The 15,942-nt window shown below is 35.6% G+C and overlaps 1 long non-coding RNA gene across 4 annotated transcripts in view; it reads left to right on the top strand.

Annotated features, from left to right (window-relative positions):
• Positions 1–3,886, top strand: part of LOC138745892 (uncharacterized) — a 67,370-nt gene extending 63,484 nt beyond the window's left edge. For all 4 annotated transcript variants that reach the window (XR_011346568.1, XR_011346567.1, XR_011346569.1 and 1 more), the window contains one exon: positions 2,879–3,886. This is a non-coding gene — a long non-coding RNA (uncharacterized lncRNA). The remainder of the gene's footprint in view (positions 1–2,878) is intronic.
• The last annotated feature ends 12,056 nt before the right edge of the window (positions 3,887–15,942 follow it).

The following is a 15,942-nucleotide window of genomic DNA, read 5'->3' as shown; positions in this document are numbered from 1 at the left end:
TATTTCTATCTGAAATATTTGCCGGAGGGAGTGGTAGAAAGTTTAAGATATTCAAACAACTGTTTGGCTAGGAAAGGCATAGAGGGATTAGAGCTCATTGAAGGCAAATGGGATTAGTCAGATCGACATCACAGTCAGTATAAAGAAGATGGGGCAGAAAGTCTGGTTTCTGTGCTGTATGATTCAATCATTAACCTGTATATCAATGTTGTAGCTGAGCATTGGTAATTTTCTGATTTTAGATTGTTATGTGTAAATTACACCATCCCTCCATTTTGACCTATATTAAAATCTCAATGAATAACATTTGGAAAACATTAATACTGACAAGTTAAGGCTAGTTGTAGTAAACTCATATTGCTACCAAGACTTTAGAGACTTCTGGTTAATCTTTCCAATCTGTTTGGGATTGCCGTTAATGAAGAAACTCAGTGAACTATGCAAAATTATCCTTATCATGGTCTTTCCCTAATTGTAAAACGACAGGCATTTGAAAAATATATTAATTTTGTTGAGAAAAATATGTAAAAGTCTTGAAATAAACAATAATGGTGAGGAAGGAAGATTGCTTACATATAATAATGGGGGGGGGGGGGGCTATTGAAATCAAAACCAAATGTTCAGTTTCCTTCACATGGCCTTTCGTTTTATCTCCACAAATTGTATGTAAGAGATATTCTTAATATTATATCTACCCCTTATCAATGCTGGAAGTTATGCCCATGTCTTGCATCTAGATTTAATTTACTCATAAAACACCTGAGCCAGCCTCCCATCATCCATATACAATAAAGACAATCCATAAATGCAACTAAGTTTATGTTATGTATTTGCTGTGCTGTATTTTCCAAAAACAAGATGACATCAAGACCCTTGCCTCCTAGTGCTGTATATTTTCCATTCATTGTTGCAGAAGTATTAAATTATGGACAATATGGCTAGAATTGCCTTTTTTGGCAAGGGGTCCATCAGCTACTACTTGGCAATCAGATTCAGTTAATGTCTGCCATAGGGTTGGCAGGAGCTCGATGTCTGAGTCATGGGCAGGAATATTTGCACCATTTAGAGAAAAATCATTTCTGGAAAGATGATTGAATAAGACAATGAAAGTTCAACAAGAGCAAAGGACAATATTTCTTATATTCACGTTGCACCTGTCATTTCCATTTTTCTATTTCCTTTTCATGATTTTTGTTTTAATTTCTATTTGCACAAATTAAAAGAATGGCTATCTTTTCAAATATTTAGTTTATTTTTGACATATTTTCAATGTTTAAGTAAATCAGGAAGCTGATTTGTTTTTTTTCTCAATGGTGTATTCCAACTAATAAATTCAGGGTAGGTGAGGTTCAACCAGGTGGCATTGGTTTAAGACGAGAGGGGAAAGATTTAAGGGACCCGAGGAGAAAAGTTTGACATAGAGTGGAATGAGTTGCCGGAGAAACCAGTGCTCACCTTCATTTATTCCAGATCATAAATAAGTTGACATATGATGAACAGTTGAAGACATTCTTCCTATATAGAATGAAGACTGATCATTGATCTTTTTTTGAAACATGAACTGGGGCTGATGGGGACTTTTATCCTCAGAGGAATATATAAATAACATGATCATTTCAAAATAAGTAGTTTGCCTGCTAAGGCAGAAATGAGGAAGAATTTATTCTTTCCAAAGATTCTGAATCATCGAAACTCTAGAGATTGAGGCAATTTCAAAATTTTGAGTTCCGAAGAATCAACGGTTTCAGCAAACAGCAGAATTGTGGATATGATCAGATTACATAGAGTGGGAGTTGCTTCTTAGATTAGGAATATAGGTTTTTTTTCTCTTTTACTCTTTTCAATTTAATGATGTGGCTTCATGTACCTTGTTCATTGTTATTTGATACTTCTAACTTGATAATAATTTACTTTTTTATTATTATTACTATATGTACCTATGTATTTTGCGTATGTTAAAGCCAATAAAAAGATTGTAAAAGAAAGGATCAGATTAGCCACAATCATGTTCAATGGCAGAATTTACTTTGGTATTGCAGCACTTACTCAATGTAGGATAAGCGTCTAGGTTTTGTATTGCAGACTGAACTGAGATCTGTACCACAAGTAAAAGCAATGCTGGAGAATAAAGGTACTTAGCTTAACACCCACATTTTGATCATTCCTTGTCCAAAACATGGTTATGTATCTTTATCTTTGCTATATAAAACACACTAACCTGCTGAGTTTCTCCACCATTGTATTTTTACTTCAATCTTGGAATCTGCAGACTTCCGTGTTTTACATCTGAACCCAGAATCTGATTCAGAGATATATGTGTCCCAAATGAGTTATGCTTAACAAAAAATACTAATGATGGATTGGTGTTAATTCAGGAAAGTTATTCTAAAAGGTAGATACTCCCTATTTTGGATAAACCTGTATTTTTCAGAAAAGATTAGAGATGTTCAGAATTTAGGTTTACTGCTGAAATGTTTGATTGCTTTTAATGTCCCAGGTCCCTGATTATAAACAACAGAACAGAGTTTGTAGAGTTCTATGCCATGGATACAGGCCCTTTATCCATGCTGAACAATGTGCCTGCATTTAGCACACATTCATCTCAATGTTTCCTATTTGTCTCAATGACATGTAAACATTGCCATTATACCCATTGCTCCATTTCCTCCAGCAGCTTATTCCAAACATGCACCACCCTCTGTGTGGGAAAATGTTGCTTCTCAGGTACCCTCTTGATCATTCCCCTCTCACTTTAATCTGTGCTCTCAGGCTTTAGACTCTTCTACCATAGTTTTTTAAAAAAGACTGTGACCTTATCTGTGCTCCTCATCATTTAAAAAACCTTTATAAAGTAACTTCTTATCATCCTTTACTTCAGGGAAAATGGTCCAAGCCGATTCAGCCTTCAATATAACTCAAGCCTTCCAATCCAGCCAACATCTTTGTGAAACACAAGAATTGCAGATGCTAGAACATTACTCAAGCAATGAGAAGCTGGAGGGACTCAGCTCCCCATCCTTAAGACATTGTTGAGAACCTTCTCTGTAGCCTTTCTGTCTTAATCACATCCTTCCTGCGGCATGTGACCAGAATGCACACGAAGCTCCAAGTGTAGTCTCATCAATGATTGTACAGCTGTAACCTAGCATTCCAATTTAGGCACACAGTGCTTTGACCAATGAAGGCAAATGTGCCATTTGGCTTCTTCACCACCCTGTCTGCCTGTGTTTCCAATTTCAGGAAATTATGTATGTGTATCTTTAGGTCTCTCTGTTCTACAATATCTCCAGAACCCTGCCATTCACTATGTATGACTTGTTCCATTTAAATACTCAAAATGTGCATTTTTTTTGAACATGTCTGAGTTAAATTCCACCTGCCAACCCTTGGACCACCTTTCCAATTGACCTGCTTTAACCTTAGACAATCTTCTTCGCTGCCCACATTCAAGTTTGGTGCCATCTACAAATTTACTAATCATGCCACCTAGATATTCATTCAAATCTTTGATATATATGATAAATAACAGATGATTCAAATTGGATCGCTGTAGCACACCACTGATCATGGGCCTGAAATCTGAATAATGTTAGGTAAAAACATCATGAGCTGGGAATGTAGAGGGAGTCTCCCAGTGCTGGGCCGTAACAAGATGCAGTTGTGACCTTGTACTCTCAAGATAAGAGTGGGGATGACAAATTGATGTGCAGGAGGCTAGCAGAGAGGGACAGCAACAGTTTATTCATTGGACAATGTCATGGTATGATAATTTACTAAGTATGTATCCTAAGGTATATAAAAAACACCATTTTCTGATAACAGCAGAATGCGCCTTCTCCAACTAACACTGTTAGTTGCAAGTGTTACAATCCGGCAATAAAGAACAAAGAACCTTAATTTTGACTCAGTCTGGTGTTTGACTCACTCATTCATGAACAAAGTAGACCTAACAATAACTACCTCTGCATCCACATTCTGACTCCTGTGACCAGGTTAATTTTGTTTCCAACTGGCAAGCTCACCTGCATCCCATGTCACTGAACCTCTAGTCCAGCTTACCACGTGAGATGTTGTCAAATGTCTTGCTAGAGCCTATTTTGAATACATTAAAAAACTCAATTAAATTTACTTGGCACATTCCCACACACAAATCTTTCCTGATTGTTCCAAAACAGTAACCTTCTCATCACTGATGAACGTCTCCTCTTCACTGATTATCAACGCAGGCGCACCCAAGGATGCATGCTTACCCCACTGCTCTACTCATTATACACCCATAACTGCATGGCCAGGCACAATTCAAATGCTATCTACAAGTTTGCCAATGACGCCACATTTGTTGGCAGAATCCAAATTGGTGATGAGGAGTTTACAGGAGGGAGATAGATCAGCTCATTGAACATCAGCAAAATCAAGAAAATGATTGTGGACTTCAGAAGGAAGTCAGGGGAACATGACCCAGTTCTCATCAAGGGCTCAGTAGTGGAGAGAGTCAAGAACTTCAAATTCCTGGGTGTTAACATCTCTGAGGATCTGTTCTTTTTTTTAACTATTTTATTTATAATAAAAACAACCACGATTATAGATAATTCAGTAATACAATATATCATGTCTCAAACATGGTTTATATAATAAAAAACTAAGGGACTACTAAAAAAAAACAACTCCCCCCTCCCTCCCTATAACTACACCCTCCCTCCAATCATCCCCCTAACCCACTAACTACCAAAAAGAGAAAAGAAAAAAAAAGAAAAAGAGCAGAATACTAAACACAAATCCCTTATTGTGGCAATTATGTTATCTTCTCCAACGGAATTCATGACCTTAATTCCAAATGCCATATTTGTAAATTAAGTTCCATCTGATCTTTCCATGAAATAGCTATACATTTCCGCGCCACTGCCATCACCAATCTCAAAAAAATTATCCAATTTATAAAACAAACCCAATTTACTAATATCTCCAATTAAAAAAATTTGGACCTAAAGAAAGTTTTATTTTGAAAATAATTTGTTAATAATCTCTTTCCCAAGACCAAAAAGCTCTAACCTTATCACAAGACAGTACTGAATGCAAAAACATACCTTTCACTCCCTTACTTCGAAAACACAAATCAGAAATACTCAAATTATATCTTTTCAAAGGCTCTAGAGTCAAATACAATTGATATATAAAATTATAAGTTACAAGCCTATACCTAGCATTTATAATTTTTGTCATATTATCATTGCAAATATTTTTGAAGCAATCCTCATCAAAATTAACTCCCAAATCTTTCTTCCTTTTAATCCTTGATTTATGCAAATCAATTTTAGGCATTTTCTGTTGTAATAATTTATACATTTCTGATATAAATCCTTTCTTCCCTCCATCATGAACCAACATTTCAAATTTTGACTCTTTAGGAAAACCAAATGCTTCCCAAAATAATCACGTAACATTGATTTAATTTGATAGTAACAAAAAAAATGTATGTCGGTATTTGATATTTTTCCTTCAATCTTTAAAATGATAAAAAATGACTCAATTCATAACAATCATTTATCATCTTAATCTCATTCTGGTCCCAAATATTAATAAGATAACTATTAACCATAAAAGGAAAACATTTATTCTGATACAAAGGTGTATATCTAGATAATTTACTTTGAGTACCAATTTCTTTATTTATCCCTTTCCAAATACCTATCTAATGAGTTAAAATAGGCAATTAATAAGAACTTAATAATTTAACATTTCATTTTAAACAAAATAATCTCTTTTAACTTCACCAAGTCTATTTAATTCTATATCTGCCCAAGTCAAAGGACTAGCAAAATCAAACATTCTATTAATAATTTTCAATTGAGCAGCCTTATAATAATTTAAAAATTCAGAAGTTCCAAACCACGTAATTCATATTTCCATACTAATTTATGCATAGAAACTCTTGCTAATTTTCACCTCCATAAAAATTTCCTAACTATTGTATTCATATCTTTAAAAAACTTTTTAGGAATATCACAAGAAATATTTTGGAAAAAAAATACTGAAATCTAGGAAATATATTCATTTTTATACAATTCACCCTGCCCACCAAAGTTAATGGTAAATGCTTCCATTTATTTAAATCATCTTTAATTACAGAAATTAACAACAAATAATTCAAATCATATAACTGATCTATATATCTACTTACTTTAATACCCAAATTCTTAATTTGACTTGCCCACTTAAAATGTACTACTCCTTTACAAACAGAGTTATCAGCTTCAGAGAAAGACTTAAGTTCATTTTTATTCCAATTCACCTTATAACTCGATAATTCTCCATACTGTATTAACTTTTCCTGTTGCAACTTTAAGTTCTCCAATGGTTCAGTTAAATAAATTAATACATCATCTGCAAATAAACTAATCTTATATTTATCCAATCCTGATTTAATACCTTTTATATCCTTTTCCTATCTTATTAATTGAGCTAAAGGTTCAATCTCCAATGCAAATAATGCTGGTGATAAAGGGCAACCCTGTCTAGTAGATCTCTCTAAATTAAAAGAATCAGACAAGACCCCATTTGTCATAACTCTAGGTTTTGGTTGTTTATATATTGCCTTAATCCAACATAAACATTGATCCAAACTGAAATTTCTCCAAAACTTTAAATTAAAAAAAACCATTCCATCCTATAAAATGCCTTCTTGGCATCCAATGATAAGACCATCGGTAAGTTGGATTCCTCCTGAGAAATATTTATTAAACTAATTAATTTAAATACATTATCCGCAGACTATCTCCCCTTAATAAAACCCGTCTGATCAACATGAATCAATTTTGGTAAACATTGCGCCAATCTATTAGCCAAAACCTTAGTCAAAAGCTTATAGTCAACATTTAATAATGAAATTGGTCTATAAGATCCAGGATTCAAAGGATCTTTATCTTTTTTAAGAATCACTGTGAATAGCTTGTGAAAAATATTCCAGCATAGACTGTGTATCCAGAATTTTCTATAAAACTTCACCAAACACCAGAAGCAGCAACTTTTGAAATTTCTTATAAAATTCCACAGTAAAACCATCCTCTCCTGGAGATTTACCATTTGGCAATGAATTCAAAACCAAGATAATTTCTTTCAAATCAAATGGCTTCTTCAGTTGTTCCCTAGTCCAATAATTCAATATAGGTAACTGCAACCTATTTAAAAAGCCATCTTTTTTTATCATCATCCTGTTGCACTTCAGAAGTATATAATTTTTCATAAAATTACTTAAACTGTTCATTAATATCTTGAGATCTATAAGAAATTTTTGAATTTTCCCTAACTGCCTTAATCATTGATTCAGATTTCAATTGCCACACCAAAATTTATGCACCTCTTCCCCTAACTCATAATATTTGTTTAGATCTTTGCAATAAATGTTCAACTCTATAAGTTTGTAATGTATTATATTTCAATTTCATAGAATCTAAATAAGCTTTTTTTTTCCTTTTTAATGTATTTTTCTGTACATCTTTTTCCAAAACACATATCTTTTTCCAACTTATCAACTTCCACTAAATATTGTTTTTTAAGTTTAACTGTACAACTAATAATTTGACCCCTTAAAAAGGCTTTTAAACTATCCCATAATATAATCTTACTATTCACAGAATCCTTATTTATATCTGTTGAATTTTCTTATTAATATACTTACAAAATTAATCATTTTTCAACAACAAAGAATTAAACCTCCAATGATAAGAAGTAGCCATCTTATCCATTCCAGCATATGTTAATAAAACCAATGGACGATCTGACAAAATACTAGATTCATATTTAGCCAATACTACATTATCCAATAATTGAACTGACAATAAAACAAAATCAATCCTAGAATAAGTATCATACTGAGCCAAATAATATGAATAATCTCTCTCTTTTGGATTTAATTTCCTCCATACATCAATTAAATTAAATTCCTTCATAAAAAATAATTTTTTAACCGTCTTAGTTGTGGGTGTCACTTTACCTGATTTATCAACTAAAGGATCCAAATAACAAAGTCACTCCCTATCATAATTTGATCATTATAGTATGATAAATTAAACAAAAATCTTGAAAGAACATCCACATAAATATTCACCAAAGTCCAAGATTCTGAATAAATTTTACAATTAACTATCAAAACCCTTCCCATTGAATCATATACTGCATCCAAAACAAAAGGTAAATTTTTATGAATTAAAATTGCTACCCCTCTGGCTTTAGAATTAAAAGAAGAATACAAAACCTGTCCTACCCAATCTCTTTTCAACTTTTGATGTTCAATTTCCGTCAAATGAGTTTCTTGCAAAAACACAATATCAATTTTGAATTTCTTAATATGAGATAACACCCTTAAGCCCATTCACATTAAATGTAGCAAATTTTAAATTCATTATCTACAATATGGCAACCATAATCCCTGCTGCTGGGTCACCATCCACATAAAAAAAAATTATAAACACTTCTCCTCAAAGAATAGAAAGGATAAAAGAAACAAAAACATACATAATCTAAAAAATACAAAAAAAAACTCAAACCACCTACGCCCCTCTCCTTTTAAGTACTAAGTACTACTCCCCCTAAAACATGGATAGCAGCCTAAGCCGCTAAATGAGTGACAGTGTCAGCTGAGCTACAATGAGACATTGTTTCTCCCCCATACAGATTAACCACACTATATATAGTCCATAACTTCACGTACGGTAAGCTTCTTCCAAATCTTTATTCACTTGATCATCATCAATCAGAATCTCTTCAGAATCACTTGAATTTCTTCCACCCAATCTCCCTGCACTTTCTTCTTCTTTTCCTTCTGAACTCCATTACCCTTACCATTCTTTTTAACAGCTCCATTCGATTTTTGCACTTGAGAAGGTGAAAACCAACCTTTTTTAAGATCCGGCAAAGAATTAGCAAAAATCAATGCACCTCCATCATCATCAAAAAATTGAGACTCATATTCCCCATAAAAGACTTTTAAAACAGCTGGAAATCGAAAGGCAAATTTATATCCTTTCTGCCAAAGAACAGTTTTTGCCGAATTAAATTCTTTTCGACTTTTAATAATATTTTGACTAAGATCTGCATAAAAAAACCTCTTCTATTCTGAACCATCAAAGGACCTCCATGCTGTCTTGCATTTTGACTGCCAATCTTAAAATTAATTCTCTACCTTGATCTCTCAAATACCTAATCAAAACAGATCAATATGGTTGGCCAGGCATCTGTTTCTTTCTCAAAGCTCTATGCGCTCTGTCCAGTTCCAAACCATTCAGAAACATTTCCACACCTAACACATCCAGTATCCATTTTTGAAAAAAATTAACTGGCTCCGATCCTTCAAAACCTTCTGGTAATCCCACTACCTTCACATTATTTCTACAACTCTGATTCTCCAATGAATCAATTTTCTTCAATAAATCAGTTTTCTCAATCATCCATCCCATAAAAGAATCATCAAAAGTATCCAGCTTTTGTTGACGATCAATATCACAAACACAGCCTTCCAACTTATCTTCCTTCTTAACTTTTTCTTGAACTTTATCCACCACTTTTGCATATTTTGCAACATCAGCATTAACAGTTCAAATATATTCCATTACATTTGCAAGCTTACTATTAACAGATGTAAAGCCCAAAGAAATTTGCTGTGACATTGCCTGGAACTGTGTTTCAAAATAGTTTTTATATTTAGAAAAATGCCTACCCTGGGCTGCAACTGTCTTCTCTTGTATTCTTTCCTGTTCACTAAACAATTCTTCTTCTGTACTGGTTTCTTGATATTCCTCCTCTCTTGCTGCACCAGCTCTTTTATCTCCCCCCACTACAACAGTAACTTTTTTACCTCTCCCCCCTTTGGGTCTGGGGCCTGTCCTCTGCCAATCCTGACTCACTAGATTGACGAGCAGTCCCCCCCACCCCAGGGTGGAAGAAACTCGGAATAATGTGCATGCGCAAAACCTCTTCAGCTTTAACGGAAGAACATCGGGCACCATCTTGACTGGGGCTCTGTAACCCAGGCACCGGTGTCACCTTCAAAGTCGCAGGCTGACATCATTGAATGTGAGGAGGAAGAATACACGATGTACCTGGTTCCAGCTCCGAGGTAGGCCAAACTTCTTCCAAGCTTACCAATTGCTTTAAAATCGGGTTTTTCATTGTTTGAGGTCTCATTTTTTTCATTCTTATTTTTAATTACTTCTAAAATCAATCTATAAACTTCATATATTTAGAGGGCACTTAAAAACGGATTTTCAAATCTGCAAGGAGAGATGTCTACCCATGTCTCTCCCCGATGCCATCACACCATGCCCCCCCTGACTCTCGTAAACTTCTACAGGTCTACCGTGGAGAGCATTCTGGTTGGTTGCATCACTGCCTGGTATGGAGGTGCCAACGCTCAGGACAAGAATAACTCGGCCTGCGACATCACATCTACATGAGGACGTGTTTTAAAAAAGCAGCCTCTATCCTCAAAGACCCCCATTAACCAAGCCATACCCTCTTCTCTCTGCTACCATCAGGGAAAAGGTATAGGAGCCTAAAAATGAGCACTCAATGGCACAAGGACATCTTCTTCCCTACTACCATCAGATTCCTGAATCATCGTTGAATCAAAGACACTGCCTTTCTTTTCATGCACTATATTTTTATTTTTTATAGTAATTTGTAAGATGGTTATAATATGAATGTTTGCACTGTGACGCTGCCGCAAAACACTGAATTTCAAGACTTGTTCATGACAATAATTTTTTATTCTGATTCTGAAAGACTCAGTGACCTGTAGTTCCTGACGTGTCTCCGCCACCCATCTTAAATAAAGACACAGCACTGGCTGCTCTCCAGTCATCCAATATCTCAGCCCTGGCTATGATACACAAATCTCTGCCAGGTTTCCAGCAATTTCTTCCTTTGTTTCCCACAATGTCCAAAGATGTATTTGGTCAGGCCCCAAAGTTTCATGTGGCTCAAGACTGCCAACATCTCTTTTGTAATGTTGATATGAGCCAGAACATCACTGTTCTCTTGCCTTAATTCCCTTGCTTCCATGACCATTCCCAGCTGTAGCTCCACACAAAATCAGAGACTATTACTCTAACCTCATGGAAGTTCTTAGTAGATCATTCTTTAGTAGGTCAGCTTACAATTACTTTTCATTAACATTGTGGATAATTGAAAGTACTCCTGGTGCAGATATTGCTTCCAAAGAAGCCCATCAGAAAATTGCCCAAGAAATAGGTAGCAAAACACTGACTGGAATTTGAAGACTTATAAATGCAAATTGTAAATCAGTTAATGCTAACAGAAATATTTTGGGTAAGCACAATGGAGCATAGGAATGGAACAGTTTCTAAAAAGTAGCTGATGCACCTCTCCAGTGTAAAATACTTAGTTCCCAAGCATAATGCCAAAATAAAACACTTGCTGACATGGCAATCGTATAACTCAAATAATAAGACCATTAATATTAGAAGGTCTAATTTTAATTTTTGGTATAGATACAGGAGAGATGATCCTGTCCCTTCCTATTTGTTTGCTCTTGGGTTCAATAGCAAAGATAAACACTTTACTGATTTAGACTTTTAAAATATCCTTCATAGACCATCAATATCACCACACACCCAAAAGTGGCACATGTGCATCTTATGTTGTCACCTTAGAATTCAAGGGGCTAGCTGTTGAACCAATGGGAACAATTGTCTTGCTGAACTGTTGTTCTGCATCCGTAACATCTGGTTCAATTTAAAGAAGTACCCTCACTACCCTCTCGGAAATAAAAATCCAGAACACAAGCTATTTCGTCTTTTCCCCTGGGAAATAAATATATATGAGGTTAATAAGGGAGTTATTTTTTATTGATTCACAACATCAAAAATATTGGTGTAAACTTTTTAAAAGAACCCTTTCCCAAAAGTGCAATGTTTAAGGGAGCCACAGGGCAAAGCATTAATAATAAAGCAGCGCATTTTGGATCAGAGAGCCCGAGCCTCAGGCAACTTTAGTTCCTTCTGTTTAGGTGCATTGGCTCTGTACCACTTGCAATTACATTGAAACTATTTTCCCACAGCTACTTTTGGGTTTTTGCTCAGTGACTTGCCTTGTCTTCAATGAATCCTTTTGTTCTTATATGGTAAAATTTAATTAAATAAATTTTTTTTAATTTACACATACAGGATGGTAACAGGCCTTTCAGGCCATGAACCCATGCCGCCCAATTACACCCAATTGACTTCTAACTCCAGTACATTTTGAAGGGTGGGAGGAAGCCAAAGCAACTGGAGGAAACCCACACAAACAAGGGGAGATTGTACAAACTCCTTACAGACAACGCCGGATTTGAACCCCTTTTGCTGGGGTTCTGTAATAGTGCTATGCTAACTGTTCCACTCTTATATTCACAGATTCTTTCAAAAATTATCAACAAGGAAGAAGACTCTTTCCTTTTACACTCAATGGAATTAATAGCATTAAAATCTACTGCATGCACCTTTTTAAGATGTAGTGTCATTACATTTTTACATCAAAGTTCAGTGCAATGTTGACCTGCTCACCAGTGTTGTGTCAAGAACAAGTTTTGTACTGAAGCTGCAGACTTAATGCAACAATGAATGAAATTTTTTTTTAAAAACAGATGCTGGAAAACTAAAGTTAAAAAAAATACTGGAAACACATGACAGATCAAGCCTCATTTGTGGAAAGAGAAGAAAATTTAACATTTCAGGTCAAAGTCCTTTTGTTAGAACATTGAATAAGTACCTTTCATCTGAAACACTAACCCTGCTTTTCTTTCCAAAGATGCTGCCTGACTTTCTGTTTCCAATATATTCTGTTTTTCCAAGTGTTTTTGAGTTGCCCTATGTGCATTTTGACCTACCACCTCATTTGTTCTTTGATTATCTTGCTATAAACAAGAAGGCAAGAGATATAGATAATAATGTAAGTACAAGGTAAAGTTAGGTGCAAGTATAATTTAGAATGAGCAGATGGCAAATAAATCAGGATATTTATGGAGCATGAAGATATCGGACTAGAATTGACTCAGTTAATCAAGCAGACCTAGGAGTTCTTCTAGCCCAAATATTTTAGCTACACCATCAATGACTCTTTCTATCTGAAATCAGAAGTTGAAATATTTGATGATAATGCACAATATCAAGTTCAAGTTTATAAGTATAACCTGACAAAACAGCATGCTCCATCTCTAGCTACACACCATGCAAGCACAAAACCAAACATAACACACATACGTACAGATAAACGATACATATGCAGTGCAGTTTGTATATACAGTGCTCTCCATAACGTTTGGGACAGACACTCTTTTCCTTTATTTGTCCGTTTTAAATTTGTAATCAACTAATTCACATAATTAAAGTGCAAATTCAAGAGTTTATTCAAAGTTATTTGTATACATTTTGGTTTGACCATATAGAAATTACAGCACTTTTTATACATTGTCCCCTCATTTTAGGGCACCATAATATTTGGGCCATTTGGCTTCACAGGTGTTTGTGAGTACTCGGGCAAGTTTAATTGTTTCATTGGTGCAGGTTTCAGAGAGTTAGGCCTGCTTTTAAGCTTTTGATCACCTTTGGAGCCTGTAGTTGCCACTTTTCAACATGAGGACCAGTGTTGTGCCGATGAAAGTCAAAGAAGCCATTATGAGGCTGATAAACAAGAATAAAACAGTAAGAGACATCACCCAGACGTTAGGATTACCAAAATCAACTATTTGGAACATCATTAAGAAGAAAGAGCGTACCGGTGAGCTCAGTAATCACAAAGGGAGTGGAATTTCAAGGAAGACCCCCCACTTCTGATAACAGATGATTTCTCATCGTTATGAAGAAAAAGAAAATCCCCAAACGTACATCCAACAGATCAGAAATACTCTTCAGGAGGCAGGTGTGGACACGTCAATGACTATTGTCCACAGGAGGCTTCATGAACAGAAATACAAAGGCTACACTGCAAGATACAAAACATGACAAAAGTGGTAGGCTTTGATCTTGCGCAGTCCCTTTACATCTCCACCCTCTACTCTTGTCTGATTAATCGGATACAGGTTAATCTTGGTCTCATCTGTCCACAAGATCCTTTTCCAGAATTCTGCGGCAATTCTTGGCAAACTGTAATCTGGTCATCCTGTCTGGCTATCTAATGATTTGCATCTTGCTGTGTAGTTGAGTTATTCTTGTCCTGAGAGTTGGCACCTCCATACCAGGAGTGGTAGGGGTCCTCAATTATTTTGTGAGGCATTTTCAAACAACAATCCTGGTAGGCCACATTGATGGGTGGGTTGTGTGGTGGGATGAGGACCCCTGCACTTATGGTCCTGTGGATTGACCTCTGATCCAATTCTATTCAGCAACTGTGCCACCCTGTAATGCAGATGGCCAGGATGCTCTGATAGAACTCCTATAGAAAGTTGATAGGAGATGGCGGCCATTAGCCTTGCCCGCCTCAGTCTTCTCGGGAAATGCCGTCGCTATTGTGCTTTCCTGACAAGTGGGGAGATGTGCAACCACGATAGGCCACTTCTTATGTGGACTCGAAGAAACTTGGTGCACTCTACTCTCTCCACTATTAAAGTGGAGTGGAGGGTGCTCATCCCTGGTCCTCTTGAAGCCCACGATCATCTTCTTTGCCTTGTCCACTTTGAGACTCAGGTTGTTATTCTCACACCGTATCACAAGATTTTCCTTCTCTGTAGAGCAACTCATCATTGTTGCAATGAGGCCAACTATTGTTGTATCATCTGCAAACTCCAATAAGAAAAAGTTGAACCATCTAAACCATCCACTGCTTATAAATTAGAAGAAATAGGGGGCTGAGAAATATTGCCTTAGGAGAATAAGGATTAGATGTAAGAAATTGATCATCTTCAATGGTTTTAGCTTTACCATTGACTGTGGAATTAGCATTAGAGTACTTTCTACCTGTTTGCATTCCATTTACCTAGTATGTGAGTGACCTGCCTTGAATATCTGGATTGAGTGATAGATTGGCATTGTATGTTAGATAAAACTAAGAAATGTTTGTGGATTCATGTGACTTCACTAAATATGATAATCCCTACGATGGACTACAAAGATAAACTAATTCCTTTACAGTGGTTATATCAGTTAGTCTTCCTTTTATGGTGTTAATGGAACTGTTCTGGAGGTGCACCAAGAAAAGATCCTAGTTTGCCTGGTACATCACTTACTCTTTTCAACATGTATCCTAAAGGTTGTGGGAATGAACAAAATTCACAAAAACCAAAGAATGCCATATTCTTGCTGCCAACAGTAAACTGCAATAATTTGCGTTCAGTAGGGGTTTGGGAATTCTGTTTATGGGAAACAAGCTGAACAAATATATGATTGTATTTTTTTAGTTTATGAACTCAGCAAGAATTATTTAAAATAAAATGACAAATTAAGATTAACTTTTAAAAACATATTATGTTAACATTGATTTATGTCAATCGACATTTTATAGGAATAACTACTGTTTATTTCTATCTGAAAAATGCAATAAGTAGCCTTATACTTGAATCATGCAAGCTCTTTGTTGTTCATTTGTGAGCGGGCTTGATATTTGCCATTAATTGGATGTTCATGGCTGTTGGTGAGCTGTAGATGACACAATTTTCTTGTTTATTTTCATTGTGTGATGACATTGTTTAATGGGTGCATTGTATCGTATATGTTGAACATTGAGTGGGTGGGGAGGGGGGTGGGAAGGAGGGAGGGAAAGGAAGGGGGAAAAAGGGGAGAAAATGCCACTGTGTATATTCAAGAGGGAAATATTGGTGTGTATTTTGGTCAATATGGTTCATAGTGTGAAAAATTAAATAAAAATAAACCCAGAGAATATTGAAGATGAGTGAATTTCTAAAATTGATTAATTGCAAGAAATAATATTGAATTGATTCACAGGGTATTGGAGGAA

Source organism: Narcine bancroftii, chromosome 11 (assembly GCF_036971445.1).
Source record: "Narcine bancroftii isolate sNarBan1 chromosome 11, sNarBan1.hap1, whole genome shotgun sequence".
NCBI lineage: Eukaryota > Metazoa > Chordata > Chondrichthyes > Torpediniformes > Narcinidae > Narcine > Narcine bancroftii.
The sequence above is the reverse complement of the archived record's forward strand: the minus strand, read 5'-3'. Positions and strand labels throughout refer to the sequence as shown.